The sequence below is a fragment of the Pyxicephalus adspersus genome, chromosome W, assembly GCF_032062135.1.
Source record: "Pyxicephalus adspersus chromosome W, UCB_Pads_2.0, whole genome shotgun sequence".
NCBI lineage: Eukaryota > Metazoa > Chordata > Amphibia > Anura > Pyxicephalidae > Pyxicephalus > Pyxicephalus adspersus.
This window is the reverse complement of record NC_092870.1, coordinates 4,689,124-4,701,775: the sequence shown is the minus strand read 5'-3', so window position 1 is coordinate 4,701,775 and position 12,652 is coordinate 4,689,124. Positions and strand designations below refer to the sequence as shown.

At 40.3% G+C, this 12,652-nt stretch overlaps 1 long non-coding RNA gene across 1 annotated transcript in view; it reads left to right on the top strand.

The window, feature by feature from the left end:
* The window catches only part of LOC140342880 (uncharacterized), a 47,644-nt gene continuing 34,992 nt past the window's right edge, over nucleotides 1–12,652 (top strand). The window contains exons 1-2 of the long non-coding RNA XR_011923191.1: nucleotides 1–101; nucleotides 287–409. This is a non-coding gene — a long non-coding RNA (uncharacterized lncRNA). The remainder of the gene's footprint in view (nucleotides 102–286; nucleotides 410–12,652) is intronic.

Genomic DNA, 12,652 nt, shown 5'->3' with positions numbered 1-12,652 from the left:
CGCTCGTTACAGGCCTCACTTTCTTTTTAGTCTTGCAGTTTCTGTCTTATGAAAAAATTTCTCTACTTAGCAGTCAATCGCAATCTTATATGACATCAGAAGTAAGTACTGTACCTACTATAATAATTGAAATCCAAACATACAATGAAAACTTTAGTTTAATCAACTTAAATATCCCTACATATACTCTTAATTTCAATTTTAAGTTAAAAAACTTTTCAATCATATATGTAATAATTCCCTCAAACTAAGACTTCAGTACATTTGTTCCTCTCTATTCTTGCAGTAGGATCGTTGACTGTCTGTGGACTAAATGTTCCGTAGATAGAGCGCGATTCCCTGTGGTGAAGTCTACCAGCACATACCTACGTTATCACAGCTGTTTATGATTGAACCTTCTAGAATCAAAGTAAGTCCACCTTTTATAGTTTATTTTCTATGTAGTCCATAATAAAATAATATATGTACTGAATTGCCAAATTTCCTTTAGACCCCAACAATTACAAAAACGCAGCCTAACTTCAACAAAATTGGACAACCTAAATCTTGATCATTGGTGTCACCTTTGTTTTTTTGTTAAGCCTGAATTGTGGGTAAACTTAATTATTTCATTGTATTATTTGCAATTAGTTGGAAGCCATATTTCAGTGGTCATTTGTATCATGTTTTGATATAATTGTACACTTTTTAACACAATGTCTTTGATGATCGTAGTGTAATTATCCAAGTCTCCATATCCCCTGAGGAAGCTATTTTGAGCGAAACGCATCGGGATGATAATTTTTTATTTTGATCTGGTCTAATTCTGAAATGCATGTGGCACGTCTCAATTTTACCAATTGATGAACTAGTGATCATGGTTACCAAAGTACCAAAACTTTTTAAAGTTGATCTACTTGATGTTAGTTGAATATGTTATGTATATTTTTTGTCTCATTTTCAAAATTTTATTTTATGAAGGTAATTTTTATTAAGTTAAAATTTAGTTTTTAACCGTAAAATTTCAAGTGCCATATAAAAGCCTCTCTTTTTTTCCTGCTTGTTTTCTCCTGTTTTTTATGTCCCTTTTATAATGGTTATTGCATTTAAAGCCTTACTCACTGGAGGGGCTTGTTGTAATCTTGCCACTGGATCAAGATCCATGCGTTCTGTGTCATGTGAACATATTCAGGACCCATACGTTTAGCCCTAGATTGATTCTATAGTATTTTGCCTTATTTAGCTATTTTAAACCGTTTGTCTTTGGTACCTGGGTGATAATCAGTTTGAAAGGCCATGGGGACAACATATCTGATGTATTATTATTATTAATATTATTATTAAACAGGATTTATATAGCGCCAACATATTATGCAGCGCTGTACATTAAATAGTATTCTGATGGGAATGGCCTACGCGGGGTTGAGTGGGTTCTCCTCCCACCTGGGTCATATTCCTCTATATTTAACCCACGGTCATTTTCTATATGGCTGTGGCATATACTGGTTTTACCAACAGGTCCTGCCTTAATTGATTATCAAATGTTTATTTTATTCACGCAATAGTTTGAATACAACGTGCTAACTGTTTGCTTAGAGGAGGAGTTTCTGGAGGGTCTCTGGTTGCTCCCTGCCCAGTTATTGTTAAGTGGATGATATAATATTTTCTTTCTTTTTTTTTTTTTTTTGTATTAAAACGTGCTAACTGTTTGCTTAGAGGAGGAGTTTCTGGAGGGTCTCTGGTTGCTCCCTGCCCAGTTATTGTTAAGTGGATGATATAATATTTTCTTTCTTTTTTTTTTTTTTTTGTATTAATACAGTGATGGTGGGTGGTGACGCCTGTTGCGTATCATTTCCCCCCACTAGTTTGCTCCCTTCCATACGTGAAGGGCAGCTTGATACTTATTTTTGTGTTACACCCCTATAATCCCCAAATAGCAAATAGCCAGGGGATTATTCCTCTTCTTTTTCTTTATCTTTCTTCTACACCTTCTTTCTCTTTCTCCTCTGCACCTCTTCCATATTCCTAACCCTCCCCCCCCCCCCCATCTCCTATCCTGAGCACCTTCCCCCTAAATATTTGCATATTTGGTAGGAGCGGGTAATACTTGTGTTGTTTTATTATGCCTCCTAAACACGCGTCTAATAATGCTAAGGGTCTCAATGCCCCAAATAAGCGTAAAGTAGTTTTGAATACACTTAGTCGTTTAAAGTGCCAAATTGCATTCATTCAAGAAACGCATTCATCACGTTAAGATTCCTTTGCTTACAAACCGCCGTTTTCAGATGGCCTACCATGGCTCTTTCCCCGATTCTAAGTCCAGGGGAGTTAGTATTTTGATTGATAAATCTTTCCCCTGGACTCTGGTCGCTATACAGACTGACCCTGATGGGAGATATATTCTAGTTAAGGGCAGGATCCAGTCTCAATTGTTTACCCTGGTTAACCTCTACCTTCCCAATACCAATCAGATCTCCTATTTGGAAGAATTCCTCGATGTTGCAGACATGTTCATGGAAGGTACAATGGTGGTAGGGGGAGATTTTAATGTTGTACTGGACCCGGCCCAGGATGTGTCAAGGGGGCATCGCATTTGCTATACTCTGCTATACGGCGGCTGAAACCTTCACCAATTAGTTGACATATGGAGAATACATCATCCCACAGAGTGTGATTACACCTTTTATTCCCCGGTACATAAGTCGTACTCAGGCATAGATTTTTTCCTAGTAAAACATGAGACACTACCCTTATGCAATCCTCTGAGATTGGTACTATGACTTTTTTCTGACCATGCCCTGACTTCATTACCTATTACTTCTGATTTCAACTCTTCCAAACCAAGTTTGTGGCGCCTTAATGACTAACTTTTGCACTAATGACGAACTTTTGAAGGATTCGGGCCTAAGCTGGAAACTGAAATATAGGAAGTTTTCTCTTGTAACAATACCTCTGTCTCTAGTCAGCTGACTGTCTGGAAAGCCTAAAAATGCTATAACGCAGCCTATATACCTCCCTAGCGGTACATTTATTTCTGGTTTTATATGTCTAAAAGCGGTATATTGTTTTCATGCAAATAATTTTACAGTATAATATAATAGTATGAGTATAATAAAGTTTGAAACACAAAATCATGTAAGAATAATAAATTACATTAAAATATATATATATATATATATATATACACACTTTTTTTAATTATTTTTTTTAAATTTTAAAAAAATAAATATTATACTATTACTATACTATCATACTATTATATATACTGTAAAATAAATGTTCTTGAAAACAATGTACTGCTTTTACACATATAAATCCAATGTATTGCATTCAATACAGTTATTTTGTATTGAATGCAATACCAATGGATTTTGAATTTCCCGCCCCGTCGCCAACGTACACACGCACCGATGTCACCGGGAACTCCCCAGGTGACTCATTGTGTGCAGAAGACGCTGGAGGAAGAAGAAAGAAGACAGGGATTGCGGCAATGGACAACGTGGGACGCCGGCGGATCAGGTAAGCACTGTATTCACTAACCTTCTAATAGGTTTACCTACTCCGAGTGTGACTCGGGGTTACCGCTTTCAGCAACTTTTTTCTACCCCGAGTCAGTCATACTTGGGGTTACCGCTAGGCAGGTTAATACAACAGGGTCATAGACTTAAATAAGAATGTCCGCCGCAGCTCGCACAATGTCTTCATGATCTACACACCCTAGAAACGGCTCATAAATGTGGACATTCTCCAAAAACAGAAGCCCAATTGTTGGCTTTACGCAAAAAAATAAATGGGTTATGTTTCTTTAAGGGCAAATGCCAACTTGATAAGTGTAAGGTTTTTTTATGAATACAGCAAAAAGTGTGGCAAAGCCTTGGCACGCGTAATACGAGCTAAAACCTTTGTTTCTTGTGTAAACTCCAGCTCTGGTATAACACAACACTCCTCCCAGGACATAGCTGACTGCTTCAGGGACTTTTACTCTAAATAATATAATTTAAGATTAATTATATTGGGAACAAATATGTGTCATCAACCTCCTAATAATAAGGTAAGTTGATATAACCCACTCAATTTGGTTAATGTGCCTAAGCCCTTAATGTCCGAGTAGGGACAACTTATGAGAAAATGTAAGGACAGAACAGTAGGCTACTTGCGGCACAAAGAAACTTTTAGGTATTGTATGAAATTAAAAAATCACTTTTATTAAATATACAAGTATTATAAAAACCATAAAAAATCGGAGTAACAGAGGTAAATACACTGTATCCTTTAACAAAGTTTTTACAAACGTGTATCACGAATCAAAGGGACAGAGAAGTTGGGTCTCATCCCGACGCGTTTCGCCCATGTAGGCTTCTTCAGGGGACCCTATAATGAGATCCTAAAATGATAGCTAGTGTAGGTATAATTGTTTACAAGACAAGCATAAGAATATATATGTTCAAGAAATACAAGGCATTATATATGCATATGTCCATACAGAAACTTTTGTAGCTTTTAAAAAGGCGCTATAATAGTAAAGAAAATTGTACTTACATTACTTTACAGTGTTGATAGTATGACCAATCAAGAATAAAAGCAATAGATGTATATCAATAGTCCGGTGTAGACCCAAATAAAGAAATATTGAGGTGCTCTACAAGAGAAAAGTTAGATGCGAGATAAAAATATACCCATTACCAATGAAGGATAGTAAAGCTTTGTTTTATCATCCTTACTTTTAGGAGTTCAGACAGCGATAATTGTTGGGGGGCTTACCGACTCATGTATCATCTTCCCATGTTTACTCTTACATACTACAAATGATATCTCCCTCAACTCACCCAGACGTTTTTGGCTGCCTTCAATGCACTTTCTCCAGAGAGCCCAATTCCTCCAGATTCTTCAAGGGCCCATATTACTGTTATATTGAAACCTTATAGGGACCCAAGGGCATGTGCAAGTTACCGACCAATATCACTCCTGAATTGCGGTTAAACTCTTTTCTAGTATAATTGCATGCAGGCTAATACCAATACTTCAGGACCTTATTCATTCAGATCAAAGCGTGTTCCTACCGTATAGGGAAGCCAGGGACAATATTATCCGCACACTCAATTTGATCTATCACGCTACCGTGAATAAAATTCTGACAATTCTGAGGACTGGGCTTATATGCGACAGGTCCCTACACATATAGGTATACCGACCCGTTTACTGGAATGGATTAAGGCACTGTATCAGAGCACTACTGCATCTATTTGAGTCAATAGAATTCTCTCGCCAATTTCCGATTACCAATGGTACAAGGCAGTCCCCCCTGCTTTTTATTTTACTCCTGGAGCCCCTACTGAGAAATATTTGCAAGAACTCGGATATCAGAGGCGTCACGATAAACAAAACACAACATAAAGTTGCGGCATATGCGGATGACCTCCTTTCCTATATAACTTCTCGGCAGGTAACTATCCCCAATCTTTTGAAGGAGTTCCAAAGGTATGCCTTATTTTCTAATTACAAAATCAACATACAAAAATCAGAAGTTTTAGATGTTACATCTCCAGCCATGAGAAGGATTCTTTCCCCTTCTTTTCCATTTACATGGGCTAGAGGCTTCCTTCACTATCTGGGAACTGTCATCCTAGCCAATCCTAATAGGGTGCTGGGCCTTAATTTTTTGCCTCTCCTCAACACTATACGCAGGGACCTCCAGGGTTGATGACAACAAGCCTTTTCCTGGTTTGGGAGCTGCAACATTTTGAAAATGACTATAATGCAGCCACTCCTATATCTGTTACAAACTCTGCTGATCCATATACCTCCTTACTTGTTACAGAAATTCAAATCTGAATTCTTAACTTTTAACTCGTTTAGTAGATTGGTGTAGACATGCACATCTTAAGGGGTGGGTAAGATTAGAAGATGCTGTTTCTCCTGTCCGAATAAGTAATGCTGTTTGGTCCCCGCCAGAGGAGTGTGGCACGCTTTGTCGTCACCCTTTGATAGGGGAGACATTAAAAGTGGTGACAAAGTATTTCTGAGGCGAGGGTATTGCAACCTATCCCTCTCCTTTGTCTCCTATATTTGGACACCCCAAGTTCCCCACTAGTAGACATAACACAGTTTTCAAAGAATAGAATGAGCGGGGAATTTGTCGGGCCATACATTTCCTACAGTTCCAGAATTTGAGTTCGGTAGGACGGCTATAAGAAAATCATTCTCTTCCCGGGCTGAATGCCTGGAGGAAGATACAGCTTCAACATTTTATGTCCTAGCTTCTGCCTGCACAGAACTTCCACCGATCCCTTACCCCATTGGAGAATTTATGTACAGTAGGCGACCCTTTGGAGTAGGAGTGTTGTCATATACATATAAAATGCAGCTAGTATCACAGGCCACCCCACCAATCCCATTTCTGTCTAGATGGGAAAGGGACCTTAATATAACTTTTACGGAGGAACAACCAGACCTTATACTACATTACGAACACACGGAGACATTTCTTTAAGTAATACGTATCAGGAAACAAATGACAAATTGCTTACCAGGTGGTACAGAACCCCAGAGATGTTGGCAAAAATGTACCCACATGCCAGTTCGATGTTATGGAGGTGCAGTAAGCACAGTGGTACATTGTTGCACATTTTCCCTCCCTTACCCCCGTCTTTCTCCTTGCTTCCCTTTCTCTCTTTTTCTTCTCTTTACATTTAACTAAAATCCTGGCACCACCAAGACCCCTATGTAATGAATCAAAACATCTGTGTGTGTCGCTTGTTTTCTTTGTTGATGTACATGAAGAGGTATAATGACTTTAACTGTTTCTATGTTGTTTTTATGTATGCGTCAATGTAATTGCACATCCTATATATTTTTTCTGTGCACTGCATTTTTGTATGTTTTATTTGCAAGTTTATTTATGCTGGTTTGTTGTATGCCTTTAAAAAATAAAACAAAAAAAAGCATTTAAGATGTAATCATATCTTATACATATAAATCAGGGTTTCCCACAGTTAAAACTCTTAAATAATTGCAAGTCTGAGTCACAGTCAGCTTTGTGTGTTTATATACCAAATACAGTTATGTGTAGTTAAATCACAGCCATCTCAATAGAGGACCACTGACTAAGGTTTTTTCTAAATAACATCCCTGTATGCAGAAAACCTTTGTTTGACTCAGACAACCGGACCAGATAGGTGGCCATCAAGGATAAGCTGGTAGACATCTTTAGACCTGCAACTGCAGTGAGTCAGCTGCTGAGCTCCAAAAACGACAGGAAATTCTTGAGTCAGAATCAGCGGCCTTCCTGAAAATGTGCAGAGCTATCAAACAGGTTGTGTGTGTAAGTATGTTACCATATGTGTATATTTAACTTTACAGTGCAGACAAAACAGAATGCATAATGATAAAATGTTCTTCAGATGTCATCCTACAGGAATAGCTGGGCCAATAAAAACCAAAATATTTGTACAGGATAGTTGATTATCTTTTAGAATCTCAGTAAAAAAAAAAAAAAAAGTTTAATTATTCTGTAGTGATGAAATGTGGAATTAGGTGTAAAACTGATTCAGTGGTATCAAAAGATAGCTAGGAAACCAGCATTTGCAGAATGAGCTCAGCAATCGCAGCCTCTAATTTTCTAATTTACAGGTGAAAAACCCTTCAGTATAAAATAAGAACCTCAATTCTTACAATGAAAATAACTGTTCTGGCTATACCATTATCAGGCCTACTCTGTTAGTTCTCCAGGACAGAAAGTGGGGACAAATGTCCCCAATGACACATATGATCCAACAGTAAAATGTTTCTTAGGTATTCTTCAAAGTCAGCCTATACTGGGGAAATACACCCACTGCTATTGTTGAACTCCTTCTGGCTCCTTCTAGCTCCTTCTAGCTGACATCCATTGGTTTTAGTTATTTCTAGACCACCATTCTGGAATAAGCATGCAAATTGTGACAGTCAGAATAACGTAAAACTTCTGACAGCATCCCACGCACTATGGCCCGCCCATGGCATGAGAGTTCACTTTCAATATGGGCACATTGTTTATCCCTGTACTAGAAGACTTTTGTCTTTTCAAGAGATTCAGCAGATGTTTGAGACTAACAAAATAAAATTTTATAGCTACCTCCAGATTAGGCATTATGCTCAAACCCTGACAAAAGATTTGGTCTTCCCCTCATTTACCTCCTTTGGGAGAATCTGTGCGGGTGGACCATCTCAGAGGGGTCTGATTACTAACATTTATCAGACCCTACAATTAGAGCCCTCTACTTCTCCCCTAAAACATATGTATATGTAAAAATGGGAAAAGGGTTTTGGGGAGGGAGCTTCCAGATGATTTATGGAAAATTATATGGCAACAGGCCCAGAAAAGCTCTCTGTGTACGATAAATAAGGAAAACACCTACAAAATCCCTATGCACTGGTACCTGACACCGGAGGTGCTTCATAGGATATACCCGACGACTGGCAATTTGTGCTGGCGTAGCAACTCTGATGTAGGTACCTTGCAGCACATCTTCTGGTCTTGCCCACGTATAGTCCCCTACTGGCGAATTGTTAATAAGCTCCTTGAAGATTTGCTGGAGGTCACGTAACCTAAGACCTCCTAACTTACCTCCTTGGATTGCCAATACGGGAGATCTCCAAGCCCAGTAAAGTTTGTTTAATGACTAACATACTCACGGAAGCCAGATGCCTGATTGCCAAAAATTGGAAATCCTCCTCCCACCCGCTCAGCCTTGATTAACCGTATTAAGGATGTTTACCTGATGGAGGAGCTGACTGCATATACGATCGATTTGACAAATTTAACAAAGTTCGGGCTCCTTGGGATACGTATATGGTTATGTACCTTGGGTCAAATGCCCCGTGATATTGTTGGCCCTTGCCCCCCCTTGTTTTTTGTTGTTTAAAGTTATAGTTGCATATTTCCATTGCACTCAGATTCTTTTTTTAAACTGAGTTTTTATTAACAATTTTCATATACAATTTAAAAAAAGAAAGAACAAAAATATAAGCATAGTATACAGGATGGGTATCGGTACATTGGATAGAACCACATAAGTAACATATATGAATAATAGTATGAGATTGTAGCTGAGTCAATACAATCTCATATGGCAAATATGTTAAGTACGGTAATAAAAATCCAGTATACACAAAATATTAACAAAAAAAAAAAAAAAAAAGAGAATAGAGTGTAAACATGACAATTAGACTGTTCCTGAGAAGAGCAGTGAGATATTCCATCAAACGGACTTCCTGAACACGACTATGCAAGTCCTCTAAAGAGGGGGGCAATGTGGATCTCCACTTGGTCGGAATGTAAGTACGGGCCACCACTAAAATATGTGAATTTTGGGAGACTTTCGAAGGACAATCCCAGAAGGTGGTGGAGTGGATCAAGGGAAAACCACTGCTGGGTCACTTCTCCGATTAGCTTATTAACTCCATCCCAGTAGTTTTGGATAATGGGACAAAACCAAAAAATATGCTTCAGAGTCCCACGCTGGGACCCACATCGCCAGCAAAGAGGATCCACGGCTGGAAACAGCCTGTGCAGCACATCCGGTGTGTGATACCACCAAAACAAAATTTTGTACAGGCTTTCTTTATAAAGTGTGCATATTGAGCTTTTGTTTGCCGCCTCTCAGAGTTTTGACTACTCATCTCTGTCCAGGGCACAGCCCAAGATGGCTTCCCAAGTGCCTATATATGCAAATTTGCCAGAAACCTCCCATGCAGACACATGGAGGAGGGAATATATGGAGGAAATAAGGCCCTTGGCATAAGGACCAGTGGCACATATTCTCTCAAAGGGAGTGATGTCAGTAAATTTGGGAGATTGTTGCAGAGAAAGGACATAATGCCTGATCTGCAAATATGCAAAAAAGGAGGCTTGCGGGAGGTCAAATTTATCCTGTAGTTCCAAGAAAGGGAATTAATCTCTTCTCCATCGGGTGTAAAATATGCCTAATATGAAATAGCCCTCTTTCTCTCCATGGTTGCCACATATTTGCCACTTCTGGTTAGGCCATTGGGTAGCAAAGGAGTGTGTTTAATGGATGTAAGTACAGAGGCATGTGAGGAGAGACCATACTTAGACTTATATGCTCTCCATATATTTCTCATAAACACCATCGGGGAAAGCAGATCTCTATATGTTAATAACATGGAGGAGCTCCATAACCAAAAATAATTCAGAAAACCAGCTTGCAGTTTTTTCAGGGTCAGGATCGGAACCCGGACCGGGAGAGTCTCAAATAAATATGGGAGCTTGGGCAGGAGCATCATTTTCACAGACGCAATACGTCCCAAGAGCGACAGTGAGTGCCCTTTCCATTTGTTCAGATAGTTATTTATCTCCTGAAGCAACGGAGGGAAATTATTAGCATACAATTGGTTATAGGTAGCCGTAATCTTAGTACCCAGGTAACTAGAGAGTGCTCCCGCCACATAAAAGGGTAACTATCCTGCAACGCTGAAAGTTGTAAAGGTGGTATATGTAAAGGCATAGCCTCTGTCTTTGAGGAATTCACCTTATAGCCCGAAACAGTGCTAAAAGCGTTTAGTTCGGTCCATAAATTCGGGAGAGTAGTAAGAGGCTGTGTGAGTGTGAAAAAGACATCATCCGCATATAGCAAAATTTTGTAGGAGGATCCCTTCACTGGAACACTGAATATTGGGATTGGAATGTATTCTCTTCGCCAGTAGCTCGATACTGAGAGCGAAAAGCAAGGGGGGCAGGGCATCCCTGTCGCGTCCCATTTTTATTGGTAAATAGCGTAGAGGAGGCATGAGGCAACTTGACAGAGGCTGAAGGTCAACTTTAAAGGGAACAAATTGCTCAAACAAAGGGGCTTGAAAACCCCATTTTAGTAAGTGTGGAGAACATAAATAGCCAGCTAAGACGATCAAACACCTTCTCCGCGTCCAAACTAAGGACTAGTGAAGGAGTTTTGCGTTTGTTGAGGATGTCTATAACATTATTTGCTCTGCGAGTATTATCACTTGCGTGACGGTATGGGATAAACCCCCTTAGGTCCCTGTGTACAAGGTACATGATCCATCAGATCCTTTCCTGGTTTGGGAATTACAGTAATATGGGAGCATGACATGGCGGAATAGGTTTACCTTGTAGAAAGTCGTTAAATCCACCAGATGGGGAAGTAAGTTCGGCAAAAAGGTTTCGTAATATAAATACGGTAAACTGCCTGGACCAGGAGCTTTATGCGAAGGGTGATGAGAAATAACCTTCAAGATTTCCTCTTCTGTAATGGGGTTATTTAGGATGCTTCTGATGTTTTGTCTTTAACTGAGGGAGATTTAAGCGTAATAGGAATCTATGTTGGCTTGCAAAGTTGAACCCATGGAGCTCTGCGCCTGGTGTACTGTATGATATAATTGGGTAAAATATTGTTCAAACCGGCCAGCTATTTGGGATAGGTCATACCTTAATATCCCCTTCTCGTCTTTGATGGCCATGGGAGAGGAATTAGATTGTGCATGTATCAGTTTGCGTGCCAAAAGCGTGTCTGCCTTGTTGCTTTTATGATAATAAAGCTGTCTAGTACGCTGCATCATCCAGCGGAGCTTCCCGAGCTCCAAGGCCCTCAATTTGGAGCAGAGGGAGGTCACCTCCCGCAGGAGGCCCAGCGATAGCCTACTAGTGAGCTTCTCCTCAGTCCGTAGTGCCTGTACCGTTAAGGTATGCTGAAGGTTGGAGTTCCTTTTAAGGCTTGAGCTCAAGGCCACACATTGACCCCTAACAACCGCCTTATGGGCCTCCCAGAGGGTGGACATGAACATCCTATCTTGAGTTGGAGAGAAGATAAAATTAAAATCCCCCCCAACAATCAAATAAGTATGTGTGAACTCTGTGAACCCAAGAGGGCCAACGTCTTAGTAAGAAACCTGAACCGTCCCGCATTGGGAGCCTAAATATTGCACATAACTAAAAGGGACACCTTGTAAGGTACCATGTAAAATAATGTATCTAGGGGGGTTACTGCTCCATACGATCCAGCAGGGGGATTCCCTGTAAAGTGACCATGTGCTCGTGAAGGGGGGCCCAAGAGGGGAAAGTCTTCTCTGCTCAGACAGGGGGAACCAGATTCATTTGAATCATGGGAGTCTTGGGTTGCCCCACCCCATAGGAGAGGAGACAGCTCTCCGCGATCTGCCCCGCGATCTACTGTTCCACATGCTGGGGAAGCCAGGGTGTCACGCTGCTGGCCGGGAGAGGTGTGGATCTGGACCGCTGCTGCCTGAGCCTGGTGCGATTCAGGAATCCTCAGCACACCACGTGTGCAGAGGAGAGGATGCAGCCGAAGCCATCTTGGGAGGCTGTGAAGCCGCCGGAGCGTCCTCAATAAAAGCCCCAATTGAGGGCTGAGAAGTGGATTGCTGCTATGCAGGGGTGGGGGGAAGCCTTCCCACTTTGAGCTTCTTTGCTTTGCCAATCTCCCGATCAATAAGGTGCCCGCAAAGCTGAGAAAAGAAGCCAGTGCCGACGGAGCTGAAGACTCACACAGCCATCCTCGGAGACCGCCAAGCCACGCCCCCATACATATTATTTTTCTAACATATAAAAAGCTAGTTTAAAATTAACCTCCTGAGCGTTACACTGAGGTCTAGATTTCTGTACCAAAAGTGATCCACTGTTTTTCATGAAATTTTTTTTTAA